General features: G+C 35.1%; 1 protein-coding gene across 1 annotated transcript in view; it reads right to left on the reverse strand.

Moving 5' to 3' along the window:
- The window catches only part of ZCWPW2 (zinc finger CW-type and PWWP domain containing 2), a 135354-nt gene that overhangs the window by 116699 nt on the left and 648 nt on the right, over positions 1–18007 (reverse strand). The window lies entirely within an intron of this gene.

The following is an 18007-nucleotide window of genomic DNA, read 5'->3' on the forward strand; positions in this document are numbered from 1 at the left end:
AGTATCAACATGTTTTGAAAATTTTTTAATTTAATTTTTTAAATTCTCTTTCTATTAAGGAAAATGTCAACTGAGTCTGATAAAAATTCTATATTCATATTTAATTAGGAAAAGTTGTTAAATGTTCAGTAAAATTTTCATTGAGAATTATAATGAATCCCGAAAAAAGATTTTATCAGAATGATTTAAAACAAAAAAAGTTAAAAGAATTCATGACAAGTCAAGCCAAATCTGAAGTCCCTTCCATGTGATATGGTTAAGTTTTAAAAAGATATGAAATCATTTATCTTCATGGGAAATGGGAACAGAAACATATAAACTCTGTATCATAATTTTCTTTCTCATATCTAAAACACAAACACACCATGGTCATTCTCATATCACTATAGTATTTAATACAGCTCTGTAAATAAATCTTACTATATTCTTAGTAGTAATTTGACAAAATACTAAGTAGTCTCAAAAAGGTAACATCATATTTGTGCAATAAATAGAAAATGTTAATTTCTTAAGTCAACATAATAAAACTTATATAAGCACTATATGCTACCACTTTAATTTTTTAATTCATAATATTTGAGTTTGTACACAGGGGAATAAAAAATTTTATCCACTCAAATCTGGTTCCACTAAGCCAATTCAACTACAATTAACTGGTCAATATAGCCAGTTAAGACTAAATGCTCTCTTAGTTTCATTCCCAAATTGTCTTCCATTCAAATGTTGCCTTAATGGTAACACTTGAATGTACTTCTAGTTTTTTATGCCCAGATGCTTCAGTATGCCAAGATATCTAAAGGAAGAATTATCTTCAATTCTAATGAAGTGTATTTCCCTTTGGGATATAATAAAGAAGAAGTATATTAACTATATTTTCTAAAACAGAAATTACAATTTCAGGACATAGTATTTTTACTTCCTTTGTGGTTTTAATTGATTGAAGATTTTTAAGAGAAACTATTTTTATCACCTAACAATGATAAAATATTTATTCTTTCTAATTAAAGATAAAGCTACCCTTAACTTCGCCCATATCCTTCCCCAAAAGCCACCATCCTTATTCCTTTTGTCTGTATTCTCCAGATATTGCCTTTGCATATACAAATTTGTGCTTTTATGTATAATAATAGAAATTGTTGTTTTTCAACTTTTTGCAATTATGTTTCTGGGTCTTAGAGATCTTTCCCTGGTAAAGCAAATCAAATCACCTCATTCCTATTAACTCTGCATAGTATTTCACAGAATGAATGTAACATAACTTATTTAACTTATTCTCTCTCAAATGGTCTGAGACTTTTTCCATTCTTTTGGCTACTACAAACAATATTGTAATAAATATTATTTTGCACATATCATTTCATATATTTGAACATGTATGCCTGTAGGAAAGAAAACAAAAAGTAGAAACGCTGAGCCAAAAGGTATACACATTTTAAATTTTACTAGGCAATTCCAAATGGCCTTCTAAAAAAGATTATTTCAACTTATGTTTCTACCAACAGTGTATAAGAGCCCCAATTTCCCCCATTCATTCACCAAGAATGGGTGTTAACAATTATTCTTTTTTTCCCAGATCTAAAGGACAAGAAGAGTTATCTTACTGTAGTTTAAATTTACATCTAACTACTAGTAACATTTTATTGACTAATTATATTTCATTGCATTGGAAAATATTGTTCTTATCTTGTACTCATTTTATATTTTATTATCTACTTTATACTGATTTGGTGGAGATCTTGATATATTCTGGATATTAACTCTTTGCAATGTATGTTGCAAACATTTTCATGCAATTTTAAGGCATGTCTTTTAACTTTATGGTGTCTTTTATCAGACATTAAAATTTTTATATGACTGGCACCTTGTGTCTTATTGAATAAAAACCTGTCTACCCCGAAGGTTCTAATCAAAATTTCTCATATTTGTCTAATAAATTCCCTACTTTTTTGGTTATATTTAAAATTTTAATCCATCCAGAGTATTTTGTGAACATTTGACATATTTTATGAACACTGACTTGGAAGACTCCAACTTTACTTTTTGCCTAAGTGTTTAACCAAACATCCTGACAACAATGATTTAATTGTTCATCTTTTTGTCATTGGTCTGGAATGGTTTTTTATTTTATCCTAATATAGGTACATGCGAATTTCTGGGCTTTGTATTATATTCCTTTGTTTCATATGTCTTTCCCTGTGCCAAGGGAGATATAGAAGATTCTAAGCCTAAGGCAAGCATTGGCAGTCTGTGTGGACAACTGAGTAGAAGGAATAAATTGCGGTACAGTTCTAAAAAGAATGAGATTCTCAAGTACAAATTCATTCAAGGACCTTCTATTTATCTTTATTTTTATTTAGTAAGAAAAATTAGGCTTTATTAATACCTACTCTCAAAGTGATACTGGAATCTTTACTTAGACCATATGGAAGTCTGTCATTTGTCCTAGCAGGATGTGTGGCCTACTGCTGCAAAGCTAGGAGGTATAACCAGGAGGGTTTCACAGAAGAACCTTTCAGTCTTTTATTTAGGTTTACCATAGTGCAATCTATTGAAGTTATGCTGAACAAGCTAAACAGGCTTATAGGTTATACTGTCTAGAGGAAATTATTTCTTACAAAATAAAGTCATTTAAAAATATTTCTACAAAAACCCCAGCAAAATTAGACAATATTAATACTGCAAATAAAGTGTGAGATACATGAAAGAAAGCAGAAAGTGATTACTGTCATTCGATTGCCTAGGATTTTGTCCATCTTGCAGTCAATGAACTGCTATAAAAGAGAAAGCACTCTAAGTTTGTGGCACCACATCAGTGGAAAGTTTATGAAAATTCATTATGATAGTCTATTATAAAATGTTAAGGGGATTAAAAGATTACTTTTAAGTGGTAGATAAGGTTTTCAGATTTTCTTAGGAAGTTGGTTCTCACAGTGGATAATACTGAGAAGATAAATTAACACTAAGAAAATGTCATTATTACTTAAATAGTGATACTCATTTTCAATTGCATCTAACTTAAACCTCTTGGTGTTTTAGATTTGACATATTTTATCCAGGCTAATAGAATGTAGATACAGATTATAAAATGCTCATTCTTTTTAAGCCAGATTCTCATTGTTTCTATTACCTTTTCTACAACATGTTGCAGGTTTTCAAAATGACTACCAGAAGATGCAAATAAAAAGGAGGAAGAGAATATGGCCACAGAATGCTTGAGTCTTTGAAGGGGTCCCTATATAATTATACCTAAGTAGCCCACATTTTAGTTTATAAAGACATTTACAAATGCAAAACTATGCTATGTACAACACTTGCTTTACTTGACTTCTGTTTTTACTTTTTTATTTTATAACTTAGTTAACATATTAAACTAGAAAATTCAGAAGAAAATAAAAAATTAAATTTTAGAAAACAGAAAACACAAAATGGCTACTATACCAGGAGCAGAGGCTCATATTTGTCAACACAGCACTTTGGGGGACAGAGGTGAGAGGACTGCCTGAATCCAAGGGTTCAAGTCCGTCTTGGACAACTTGGTAAGACCTCATCTCTATGATAAATTTAAAAATTAGCCAGGCATGGTGGTGTGCACCTGTAAATTCCAGCTATTTGGATGGATGAGGCGGAAGGGTCACCTGAGCCCAGCATACCACTGCATTCCAGCCTGGGCGTCAAAGTGAGACTCTGACTCAAAAAAAAAGGCTTTTCCAAATTATACTGCCTTAAGTTCAGGGGTAGTACATTCATTTGAGGCAATGATCATAAACGGTTATGGACACTCAATTTTCAGTCAGACAGCTCTATCACTTTTTATTAGATACATTAGTCAGCCACTCTAAATATTTGGTCCCTTGCCTGGTGATAATAAGAGTACTACTTATTATGACCTTATACAGAGTTCCAAGTACAGTATATGGCATACTTTAGACACTCAATACATATCTTTTTTAAATATGAATGACTTTAAACATTAGTACAAACAAATACTGAGTTCTCATTAAATGTCAGGCACTGATTTAACAACTATAGACAAAAGATGAACAAGAAACAATCCCTGTTCTTGAGTTCACAGAGAAACAAAAATACCAAGTTCCATAAAATAGTTGATAAAGTAATACAGTGTGTGATAAATGTTAAGTAGATGAACAAATACTTAGGAGAACACAAATGAGAAAACAATTGGGAAAGGAGAGACCCATGAAAGATGTGGAGCATCTGGCATTTGAGCTAAGTCTGAAATGAAAAATTGCAGTTCACTGTGAAGAGGTGGAGGAGCAAAGGAGCACCTAAGAAGAGGACACCGCAGGAGCACAGGCATGAGTATCAAAGTGCAAAGTATGTACAACAATATTAAGCTGTCAGACATAGGCCACTTTTTAAGTGAAGCAAAAGTGGCAGCAAGTGGGCTGAAAGAACCTCAGAAGGACTTATTTACCATGTTAATGCACATTATCCTAGAGGCAAAGAGGAGCTATTGTCTGTTTAAAACCAAGAGCATCATAAAATCTGATAACTTATTTCACAGATTCCAAGGCACACATTTTAACATCTCAACAATCACAGTGTGTCCTCTAATCAAAAGCCTCTTAAAGTCATGATGTAGTTGTCATTGCCTAAACATAAATGAACTTAGTGAGTTAAAGTGTATGCTCAGAGAAAAGATACAGGTATGGTTGTTTTCTCATGCCATGACTGGGCAACATCAACCACTAAGTGTTTCAAGAACCCTGATGATTTCTGAATTGCCTTCAGGGTCATTTTCCCATTTTTTGGACAAGAGAACCTGGTTTCTGTTGACATGGCTCACTAATTTCTTTATCAGTTGGTCATTTGGCCACATTCTTTGTGTTTTCTCCTAAACATGTTTTCTCATTCTTTACTATACAAATAGGCTAAGAATTTTTCTTTTTTTATTTTGAGTTGGAGTCTCACTCTGTTGCCCAGACAGGAGTGCAGTGGCCGCTACCGGCCACCATAGCCTCGACCTGCTGGGCTCCTGCGATCCTTCGGCCTCAGCCTTCCGAGTAGCCGGAATGACAGGCGTGTGCTACCACACCCAGCTGATTTTTTATTTATTGTAGAGATGAGGTCTCGCCAAGTTGCCCAGGCAGGTCTCGAACCCACGGGCTCAGGAATTTTTCAAAACTTTAAGTACTGGTTCCCTTTTGATTAACAATTATGTCTTTAAATCATTTCTCTCTTCTTGCACTTCATTAGTAGTAGTCAAGAGGAGCCAAGCCACAGCTTCAACACTTTCTTGGATATTTCCTCAGTCAAATATACAATTTCATCACTCACAGTTCTGTCTTCCACAAAACACTATAACATGAACATGATTCAGTCAAGTTATTTGCCACTTCATAACAAAGATGGCCTTTCTGCCATTGTTTAACAATGTTTCTCATTTCCACCTGAGAATGACCTTCCATCAGAATAGACTTTAGAAATAAGCTAAATCAGTTAATAAAATCAAATTGCTAGCAAAGTAATATTAACCAGCTTACTCCATTTTATTTAAAACTTTCATCTTAGTTACCTGCCTGACCTAAGAATCAATGCCTATATGTGATTACAGTAACGTTCCCATGACCACAGACCCCCAGCTTGGTCCCCTTTGGGCAGGTTATGCTGACTGTTGCCTGCTGACCATTACAGAACTTCTTTGCCATAGCTTCCATGTAATTGTATGCTTTGTTAACTAAAATCAAATGTTACGCTTTGACATTTTCATAGTTTGTTCTAATATTCTATTAGTGACCTAACGAAGGTAACTCCATTGTATAATGATTCTTCTTCCTTGTCTCTATGTAACTACCCTAAACTATATCTTAATGGCAGAACTCCAGGAACTTTCTGAGCACTGGCTATATCTACCTGACATGAAATTAATCAAAGCTCCCTAACAATCAAAGTTCCCATTTTGGTTGCCAAGTCGTTAGTTAATAGTTGCTACGGTCACTAAGTTGCTGTGTAGCCAATGCAGAAAATTTTACCTATAAAAGCTTGTCACAAACTGCACCAATTTGCCAAGAGTTTTCTGGTGTTTGCCTACTCTTGACCCACACGTTTAATAAATTCATAATTAATTAGACTCAACTTGCTGACATAACTTCTTCTCACTTACTCGGTCATAACACTTTACCATCCACCTCTTTAGCAACATTCTTTTCAGGATTATTTAGGTATTTTCTAAGAAGACTGAGGCATTCTCTATAACACTCATCTTTTCTTTCTGAATCCTCAATAGAATATTCCTTACCAGTCCATTCACAACAATGTGTACTTTTTCTAGCACATTCAAAATTCTTTGAGTTCTACTCAGTTCTAAAGTCACTTCCACAGTTTTAGGAATTTATTACATCAGCACCTCTGCTTCTTGGTATCAACTTCCTGGCTTAGTGTGTTTGGACTGCTATAATAAAATACTATACACTGTGTGGCTCATAAATCATACAAATTTCTCACAGTTCTGGAGACTGGGAAGTCCAAGATCAAAGCACTGGAAGATTTAGCATCTTGTGAGAGTTTGTTCATGTATGGTGCCTTTATACTATGGCCTCACATCGTGAAAGGGTTAAGAGCCTCTTTTATAAGGACACTAAACCCTTCATGAGGGTTCTGCTTTGAGGACCTATTCACCTCCCAAAGGCCACTGATTTAAGAAATATAGACCAACTATATACCATCACCTTGAGGGATAGGATTTTAACATTAAATTTTGAGGAACACAAGCATTCAGCTCATAACAACATTATATAGAAAAATAGATATCCAAGACTCTCAATTGAAAAGTGATTTAGAAAAATGATTCCTATATAAATAAGCTTTAGGAATTCCATAACTAATTTATTTCATTATAGTTTTTTTTATGTATACAAAAAGTGAGATGTGATAAGAATATGTCTAAATGAGTTCAAAAGAAGTTTTTTAATAATTATAAAATAGAAATTCTAGAAATTAAAAAATGCCTTGCATCATAGTTTTTGTTTTTGTTAGTAGTAGCAGTTTTTGTTAGTAGTATGTGAAATAATAGCACAAATTCTTATTTCACCGATATCTGCTATGGACTGAATATTTGTGTCCCCTTTCCCTAAATTTCTATGTTGAAACCTCAGTCCCCTAGATGACTGTATTTGAAGATGGAGGCTTTGAGAGGTAATTAGAGTATCATCCTCATGATGGGATTACATGATGGGATTATCATTAGGGTGTCATTTGCATGATGGGATTACTGCCCTTTTAAAAGAGAGAGCAGAGAACTTGCTCCTTTCCCTCTGCTAGCCACTATGTGAAGACACAAAAAGATGGCCATCTGAAAATTGGGAAGAAGATTATTAACAGATAAAGGATCTACTGTCCCTTTAGTCTTGGACTTCGCAGCTCCCAGAACTGTGAGAAATCAATGTTTCTTGTTTAAGCCGCCCAGTCTATGGTAATTTGTTATAGTAGCCCCAACTGACTAAGACAGTGCCTTCATTAGAAGAATGCTGAGAAATTAGAAGCTGGCCTATCAGTTAGTATGAAAGCTACTATAAAGCACATATAAAACATGATAAAATTTTCATTTAAATGGTAGAAATGACATTGTAAAAATAAGCTGGCTATAAGAAGTTTTCTGAAAGGATAATGGAAAAAACTGACAATCAATCAATTATATGTGGGTTTTGAAAAGTGGGGAAGCATATCCCCAATGAGCTTCAGTTTCTTCCTGTATGATATTCATGTTCTCCCCTTTCCTTTTAACTTCTGGCATCTACTTACATCATTCTGCCTTGCATTACAGCAATGTGCACTATCTACATCCCTCCATTAGACTGTAAACTCTGAGAGCAGAGACATTATTTTTGTAACCACAGTAATGAAGGAGTTGAAGATAGAAACATTATTCTCTGTTTGTTGATCCCTAAATGTCTAAAGAGCATGGTACATGCAGAAATTTTTTCATATCAGTTCTCAAACTTTGTTCAGTTTCTCCTATATTTCTGTGGAGCATCTGGAACTGGCTAAATATTTCAATAGATGAGTAAGGAATTAGTGAGCAATTTTGTATTTGTTACAATGCATTACTAGTTAACCTGAATTTGTGAAAAGTCCAACAAGGTTTGCAGGATCCCTCTAAACAGTTCTAAACAACTTAATATAGTACAATTATTATAGGTATTTTAGCTTTAAGGTGAAATTCATGAGCTAAGTAAAAGAAAATAAGTTCATGTGGATTTAACAAAGATTCTCCAAAGTTTTCTGTATTACATATATATTTTTTTAAAGTCATGCTCTGTCACCTAGGTTGGAGTGCAGTGGCATAATCATAGCTCACTAAATCCTCAAACTCCTGGGCTCAAGTGATCCTCCTGCCTCAGCCTCCCAAGTACATGGGACTACAGGCATACATCTCAATCAGCTAATTTTTAAATTTTTGTAGAGAGAGGGGTCTTACTATGTTGTCCAAGTCTAGTCTTTAACTCCTGGCTTCAAGCAATCCTCACTCCTTGGTCTCCCAAGCCATGGAGATTACAGGTATGAGCACTATACACTCAGACCATAAATGTTATTCTTAAATATCACAGCAGAGTTTGAAAAAAAAAAATTAAAAATAAGATCTTCTTGAATTGAAGAATCTATTATTCTACTGCTTAATAAAAAAGGAATTTAAGATGGAGTATTGCCAGTATGAATTCTTGTGTAGTATCAATTTTTACTACCATATATATATGTATTTTGTGACTGATGTATACCAACTGGTGAAATTACAGTACACCCAAGAAGTTCTGAACATCAGAATTTAATGAGACAGTATGAATAAATACATACAGAATAAGAATGAAGATAAATGGCTTCTTAAAATAGAAATTGTTTTTATTGTTTGTATGTGAATGAGAAAAATAATGATTGCTCTTCCAAACAAAGTTATTATTCTTTTACTCTCTAACATTGTTGTTATAGGAAGTGTATCCATTTTTAGCTACAGGCTATCATAGATTATGCAAATCTCCTGAATTTGAGAAAACCAATAGTATCTGTATTACTGTATTCAAAGTTGGGGCATTTTAACATTATAATATCAATTTTCAGCATTTTCACTTTCTAGGTAATATCTCCCTTGTAAACAATGAATATCATACTGCAATATTGAACATATAATGTGTTTCCAGTCAAACTTTCATTATAAAAATAAAATGTTCACAATGCCACTTTAAAAGTATTAACAGGATTACAATATTACTTACTTGTGCCTGCCAACTCCAAAGAGAACATGAAGTGATTAATAAGAATTGTAATGTTATGAATTAAAATTTCATAAAATTTTAGAGATAGCAGAAAAAGAGCAGGACTTGGAGTCAAAGTATAATCTCTAATCTTGGCTATGCAACTTTATAGCTGTGTAATCTCCAGAGAACCTCAGTATTCTTATCTGTAATGTAAGAATAGGGCTAGGTGATCTCTAAAATACTGATCTGCTCTGATATGTCATGATTTATTCATTCTGGCTTTTAATTTTTGTCAAAATTCTCTACTCCCCCCGATACATTATCAATAACCCTGCTATGTTCTTTTCTTTTTTCCCCATCTTGCTCTTTATTTCAGATTAAGGTATAATTGACAAATAAAAATTATTCATGTGTACAACATGATGTTTTGAAATAATACATTGTGAAATAATTACCACAATCAAGTTAATTAATATATCCATCATCTCATAGATAGTTGCCATTTTTTTTCTGGTGAGAATAATTAAGACTTACTAGCTTAGCAAATTTTAAGCACATATTATTATTAAATATAGCTACTATGCTGTACATTAGATTTCCAGAATTTATACATTTTATAACTGCAAGTTTGCATGCTTTGATCAACATCCCCCCATTTCTCCACTCTCCAGCCTCTGGTAACTACTCTTTTTGAGTTCAACTTTTTCAGATTCCACATAAAATTGGGTTATGAGGTATTTGTCTTTGTGTCTGGCTTATTTCATTTAGCATAATGTAGTCCAGGTTAATCATGTAATCACACATAACAAGATTTTATCCTTTTTTAAGGCTGAATAATATTTCATTATATGTATACACCACATTTAAAAAAAATCTGTTTATCTTTTGATAGACATTTAGGTTGTTTCCACTTCTTGGCTATTGTGATTGTCACTGCAATAAACATGGGATTATAAAATTTCTTCTAGATTCTGTTTTCAACTATTTTGGAAAAACACCCTGAAGTAAGATTGCTGGATCACATGGTAGTTCTATTTTTAACTCTCTGAGGACCCTGTTTACTGTATTCCACAGAAGGTGCATCATTTTACATTCCCGCTAACAGTGCAAGTACACAAGATGTCACTTTCTCCACATTCTCACCAACACGTATTTTCTACTTTTTTAAATATGGCCATCCTTACAGATGTGAAAAGATATCTCATTGTGGTTTTGATGTGCATTTTCTTGATGATTAGTGATGTTGAGCAACTTTTCATAGAATTGTTGGCCATTTATATTACTTCTTGGGAGAAATATCTACTCAAGTCCTTGGCCCATTTTTTAATCATGCTGTTGGATATTTTGCTATTAAGTTGCATAAATTCATTATGTATTTTTGGTGTTAATCCTTTATCATGTATGGCTTACAAATACTTTCTCTCACTCTGTAGATTGCCTTTAGTTTGTTATGGTCCCATTTAGTTATTTTTGCTTCTGTTACTTTTGCTTTTGGTATCATATCTGTTGGGAGCTGGCCAAGGAGTCCCGCTGAGCATTAGGGATCCAGGCAGGCTGCAGACCCTGAGACCACTAGGATGAGTTCAGGAGCTGATGGCCCATTCCCTCTTCCCTTCTTTGCTGTTTGGCATGTCCCACTAGCAGGGACTTTGATGATCTAAGCATGAAGCTCTGAGAGTATGACAGGCATGGCTTACTTTAGGAGTCCATTGTTCATGTTTCTCACAGACTGCAGTTTCGGCTTTAAACTTAACATAATTCAAACTCAGGTCACATTTGGGGGCCTTTAATATGGTACAAGCTTCTTTATAAGATTTAAAAGTATATTTGTAGAATTAGTATATACATATAAAGTGCTGTTTCAATCTTAATAATATAGTTAATTATCTAGAGTTACTAGAAACGGCCCAGCACAAACTTTGGGCTGGGCCACATTCCTTAGGAACTGGTTTGGGCTATAATTAAGAGTTTCTATAGTGTAGGTAGAATTAGTGTAAAATATAAAGGAATTGGGATTTAAGTTGGTTATTAAGTGTTGTGTATGCATAAGTTTTAAAAGTTATTGATTATTAGAATATTATGATATTAGAATTGTTGTATTGCTTTTGAGGAATATAAACCAAGCCCGAGGAACAGTGAGATAATTTTGGGATCCTCCTTCCTCATGCTTGAGGAAACACCTGGTGGGTGGGGGACGCCCCTCATTCACCTGGCTTTATGTTTATGTAAAAGTTTTGTGATTTAATTGGGATTGTTCTTCCTCATGCCTGAGCAAACACCTGGTGGGGGGAGGGGAATGCCCCTCACACACCTGGCTTTGTGTTCATGTGAAAGTCTTGTGATTTAACCTGTGAAACTTTAGGATAAAAGGCTTATGGTTCATCCCATTAAACGGCTTCTGCACTAGAGTCCAGTCTCTTTCTTTCTCCCCCCCCACCCCAATCTCTCTCTTTCTTTCTCTTTATTTCTCCAGAATAATTGCCAATGCCACCACACCTCCCAGGGACCCTCTAAATCTCTTTGCAGGGGCTGGCCCCCCGCACATATGCAATAAATTATCACCAAGACTAATGTTTTAAAGCTTTCCCCCCATGTTTTCTTCTAAGAGTTTAATATTTCAGGTATTACAATTAAGTCTTTAATCTATTTGGGTAGTTTTTTGTGTATGGTATAATTGTCTAATTTCATTCTTTTGCATGTGAATATGCAGTTTTCCCAAGATGATTTGTTGAAGGGACTATTCTTTCCTGGTTTTGTATTCTTGGTGCCTTTGTCAAAGATTTGTTAACTGTATATGCATGGGTTTATTTCTGTGTTCTCTATTCTGTTCCATTGGTCTATGTTTCTGGTTTGTTTACTATAGCTTCATAATATAATTTCAAATCAGGAAGTGTGATGCCTCCAGCTCTTTTTTTCTATTGAAATTTTCTTTTTTTTTTAAATTTTCATTTTAAAGATGTGAGGAACACTTCAGGATTAGGTATATAAGTGGTCATCATGTCATATAGCTAAAGTTTGGTCCCCACTTCACTGGGTTTGAGAACATTCTTGATCAAGCTTCTTTTAGTTACTCAGAGTCTTTTGTAGTTAAAAATAATTTCAGGATGTATTTTTTCTATATCTGTGACAAATGCCCTTGGAACATTGATAGGAATTGCACTGAATATGCAGATCACTTTGGATAGTATGGACATTTTGACATTCATTTTTCCAGTTCATGAACATGGGATATATTTCCAAGTCTTTCCTTTTCTAGACTTGCCCATGACAGGCTTTTCTGGTATGAAAAATTTGTCTGGTTTTTGTTCCTTCTTTCTCTAATAAACTTTGTTTTTAAAACTCAAACAAAAAGTCGGTCTCTTATGATCCATTTACTTCTATAGGATCAGTTGTAAAGTATCATCTTTCATTTTTAATTTTATTTGAGTCTTCTTTTTTTCTTAGTCTTTCTAAAGATTTGCCACTTTTGTTTATCTTTTCAAAAAACCAACTCTTAGTTTATTTGATATTTTCTACTATATTTTTAGTCTTTTTTTTTTTTTTTTTTGAGTTGGAGTCTCACTCTCTCACCCAGACTAGAGTGCAGTGGCACATTCCCAGTCACTGCAGCCTCAACCTGCTGGGCTCTGGCGATCCTTCCACCTCAGCCTTCCAAGTAGCTGGAACTACAGGTGTGCTACCATGCCCAGCTAATTTTTTAATTTATTGTAGAGATGAGGTCTCGCCAAGTTGCCCAGGCGGGTCTCGAACCCTTGGGCTCAGGCAATCCACTCACCTCAGCCTCCCAAAGTGTGGGATTACAGGCTGAGCCACCAAGTCCGGTTATTTTTAGTCTTAATTTTGTTTATTTATGCTCTAATCTTGACTAGTTCCTTCTTTAGGACTCTTTGTGCTTCTTTTTTTCCTAGTTCCTTGAGGTGTAAAGTTTGGTTGTTTATTTGAGCGCTTTTACTTTTCTTTATGTATGCATTTATCACTATAAACTTCTTTTAGTATTTTTTTTCTATATAATCCTTTTTCTTTTTCTCCCTCTCTCTCTCTAGCCCATGGTTCTGTAAGCTGTACAGAAAGCATGGAACCAGCATTTGCTTCTGGGGAGGGATTCAGGATGCTATCATTCATGGCAAAAGAGAAAGGAAGCCAGAATGTGCAGAGAACACAAGGCAAGAAAGGAAGCAAGAGGTTGGGTGGGAGGTGCCAGACTCTTTTTAACAAACAGATCTCATGAAAAGTAATAGAGTGAGAACTCACTCATTCTTCCCCCTTCAGGGAGGACATTAGTATATTAACAAGGGAGTCTACTCCCATGATCCAAACACTTCCCACTAAACTCACCTTCCAATACCATCACACTGTGGATTAAATTTCAACATAAAAATTTGGAAGGGTCAAATATCCAAATCATACCATCAGAGTTCCTATCATAAATTTAATTTCCAAGATCTTGCAATTACCTATTTTTTTACTCTCTTTATAAGGTTCATTGTTGAAATAAATTATTTCAAAAAAATTTAATTTCCAGTTTAATTCCATTATGAATAGAGAACATATTCTAAATATTATAAGATTTTAGTCTTTTGAAATTTATTGAGACTTAATTTTTAACCCAACATGTAGTCAGTCTTATAAAAAAATTGTATGAATACACAAAAAAGAATGCATTTTCTGTCACTGTTGAATGTAGCATACTGTAAATGTCAGTCAGATCAAGGTAGTTGTAATGGATTGGATGTTTGTATCTCTCCAAAATTCTTGTTGAAATCCTTATCCCTAAAATGACAGCATTAGGAGGCAGTCTTTCAGAGGTGATTAGGCCGTGAAGGCCAAGCCTTCATGAATGGGACTAGTACTCTTGTAAAAAAGAGCCCAGTGAGCTTCCTCATCTCTTCCTCAATGTAAGGACACAGAAAAAGGTCCCCATTAGACAACTCTCCTGGTGCCTTGGCCTTAGACTTCTTAGCCACCAGAATTGTCAGAGTAATTGTTGTTTAATAGTCCATGGCATTTGTGTTATAGCAACCTGAATAAACTAAGACAGTGGTTGACAGTCTTGTTGAGATTTTCTATGTCCTACGATTATGGATTTATCTATCTTTCCCTTTAGTTTTGTCAGTTTGGGCTTCATATATTTTTAAACCCTGTCATTAGATAAATATACATTTATAACAGCTATATATTCTTGATGAATTAATCCTTTCAGCATAGTGAAATGTTCCTGCTTATCTTGGTAATACTTTTTGTCTTGAAGTCTACCAAAATATTTTTTAATTTTCAATTTTGATTTTTTCTTTGAGCCACTGGTTGTTCAGGAACATGTTGTTTAACTTTCACTTATTTGTGAATTTCCAATTCCCCCCTATTATTGATTTCTAGTCTCATACCAATATAGTCAGAAAAGATACCTGACATGATTTCAGTCTTCATAAATTGATTAAGGCTTGCTTTGTGACCTAATATGTTATCTATTCTGAAGAATGGTGTGTGTGTATGTGCATGTGTGTGTGTGTATGTGTGTGTGTGTGTGTGTGTGTGTGAGTGACATTCAGAAGAATGTGTATCCTGCTGCCATTGGAATGTTCTACATATGAACCAACAGAACTGATCAATGTATTAGTCTGCTTGGGCTGCCTGCCATAACAAAATATCATAGACTGGGTGACTTTAATAACAGAAATTTGTTTTCCCCTAGTTCTGGAGGCTACAAGTCCAAGACTGAGATGCCAGCAGAGTTGGCTTCTAATGAGGCTTCTCTTTCTGGCTCGCAGACAGCCATCTTCTTGCTGTGTCCTCACATGCCCTTTTGTGTGTGTGTGTGTGTGTGTGTGTGAGTGACATTCAGAAGAATGTGTATCCTGCTGCCATTGGAATGTTCTACATATGAACCAACAGAACTGATCAATGTATTAGTCTGCTTGGGCTGCCTGCCATAACAAAATATCATAGACTGGGTGACTTTAATAACAGAAATTTGTTTTCCCCTAGTTCTGGAGGCTACAAGTCCAAGACTGAGATGCCAGCAGAGTTGGCTTCTAATGAGGCTTCTCTTTCTGGCTCGCAGACAGCCATCTTCTTGCTGTGTCCTCACATGCCCTTTTGTGTGTGTGTGTGTGTGTGTGTGTGAGTGACATTCAGAAGAATGTGTATCCTGCTGCCATTGGAATGTTCTACATATGAACCAACAGAACTGATCAATGTATTAGTCTGCTTGGGCTGCCTGCCATAACAAAATATCATAGACTGGGTGACTTTAATAACAGAAATTTGTTTTCCCCTAGTTCTGGAGGCTACAAGTCCAAGACTGAGATGCCAGCAGAGTTGGCTTCTAATGAGGCTTCTCTTTCTGGCTCGCAGACAGCCATCTTCTTGCTGTGTCCTCACATGCCCTTTTGTGTGTGTGTGTGTGTGTGTGTGTGAGTGACATTCAGAAGAATGTGTATCCTGCTGCCATTGGAATGTTCTACATATGAACCAACAGAACTGATCAATGTATTAGTCTGCTTGGGCTGCCTGCCATAACAAAATATCATAGACTGGGTGACTTTAATAACAGAAATTTGTTTTCCCCTAGTTCTGGAGGCTACAAGTCCAAGACTGAGATGCCAGCAGAGTTGGCTTCTAATGAGGCTTCTCTTTCTGGCTCGCAGACAGCCATCTTCTTGCTGTGTCCTCACATGCCCTTTTGTGTGTGTGTGTGTGTGTGTGTGTGAGTGACATTCAGAAGAATGTGTATCCTGCTGCCATTGGAATGTTCTACATATGAACCAACAGAACTGATCAATGTATTAGTCTGCTTGGGCTGCCTGCCATAACAAAATATCATAGACTGGCTGGCTTAATCAACAAAAATTAATTTTCTCAATGTTTTGGAAACTAGAAGTCCAGGGTAAATGTTCTGACTGATTTGGTTTGGTTTCTGGTGAGAGTTCTCTTCCTGGCTTGTAGGCTGATGCCTTCTCGCTAGATCCTCACATGGTCTTTCCTTGATGTGCACAGAAGAAAAGAGAAAGTGAGTTCTCTGGTGTCTCTTCTTATAAAGACATTAATTTTACCATATCAGGGTTCTACCCCTATTAACTTAATTTACTCCTTATTATCTCCTAAGAGGCCCCAGCTCCAAATTTAGCCACACTGGGAGTTAGAGATTCAACATATGAATTTAGGGGATATTCAAACCTTTAGTTTATAACAATCAACAAAAGAAAAAGCTGAATCTTTACAAAGAGAAAGCACAAATAAATCATTATAAAAACAACTATATAAACAAAAATGCAAATGTTACTAGAGGATACAATGTATATACATTTAACTCAAAAAGAAATTTAAAAGTCGGATAAGAAGAGCATAAGAAAATAAAAGGTTATGTTAATCTCATCTAGGAAAGTAGATTTTTACAATCCTAACTATAGCAATCTAATCTGTTGGAATATTGAGAGAAAAATTCACTCCGACCAAACAGGCAGTAAGAGTAAAAATTAATTTGTCCATGAATGGTCACCTACAAGCTAGCCTCATAAAAGACGTGGCATCCTGCAAAACCCTGTAGAAACTGACTATGCCCCAGAGCAATCAGTTCTGGTCAACTACAATATTTGGACACCAGTGCTATCTCCAACCCTCATCATGCCAGAGAAGAAGCTAGTGTTAGCCCAACCATGTGTACTGATGTGGTCAATCCTACTCTTAATTGTAACCAAAAGGCCTAGATTTCAATTGGGCTGGGACATCCCATCTATTTTGAATGTCATGCTTTCACAAGAGTGTTGGAATGAAAGCTCTCCCACATCATATTGCTATCTTATTTTTGTCCCTGATCACACCAGAGGAGAAGCTGGTATTTTCCCAGTTATTTATTAAAGCTCCTCAACCCAACATCAAGGTCCCTCAATGGAATTTGTCATATGACTTAAAAAAATTGCTGTGCTCTGCTTCATAATGGGATAAGGTAATGGAGACCCTCCCACTGAGCTACTGACCCCTGTCCCTGTAAGCTTTCTCTCATAAAGGCTATAGGTCTGGATGTATGTATGGCTTGATCACTTGCCTTTTTTGCATGACATGCCCCATTATGGGTTAAAGAAGGAAACTTATACAATCATCTTCATATTTGCTCCAAATGTGTGAGAAATTCAATATCTATTTGTGATTTTTGTAACAAAAAAAAGTTCAATTTCAATCTAGCACTATTTATAAAAATAAATTCCAGACTGACTAAACACTAACATAAAAAGTATAAAATAACATATGTGTAACACTGAAATAGAAATGTATGTAAAACACAAAAGTCATAAAAGAGATTGATAAGCAAACATCAGGATTAAATCTCCTGTGTAACTAAAACTACTCTAAAAAAACTAAACCATCAAGTAAGCTGAAAGGCAAAAAAGTGACTAGGATTAAATATATTCAATAAACATGCATATGGATTAATATCCAGAATACATAGAGCCTTAAGTGACTATACTCAGTAGAAGAGCTTCCAAAAATCAGGGAAGCTATACAGTTGCTTTTTTGTTTGTATTGTTTTTAAATTTTCTAATACGACTAAGTTTATTTATTAACAGTAAAAGTTTGATAAGTAGTATCTAAGAGCACAAGAAGTATGAAACAGATTTGCAATTTCTAATATATTAATACAATGTATATGATTATATATAGTATATTTCAGGAGCAAAGAGAGGTAAAAGGAGGAAGGGGCCCAGGTTCGGAGGCTCAGCCTCTAACCCCAGTGCTTTGGGAGGCCAAGGCAAGTGGATTGCCTGAGCCCGCGGGTTTGAGACCAGTCCGGGCAACGTGGTGAG

Source organism: Carlito syrichta, unplaced genomic scaffold (assembly GCF_000164805.1).
Source record: "Carlito syrichta isolate Samal-C Ts95f unplaced genomic scaffold, Tarsius_syrichta-2.0.1 Scaffold315814, whole genome shotgun sequence".
NCBI lineage: Eukaryota > Metazoa > Chordata > Mammalia > Primates > Tarsiidae > Carlito > Carlito syrichta.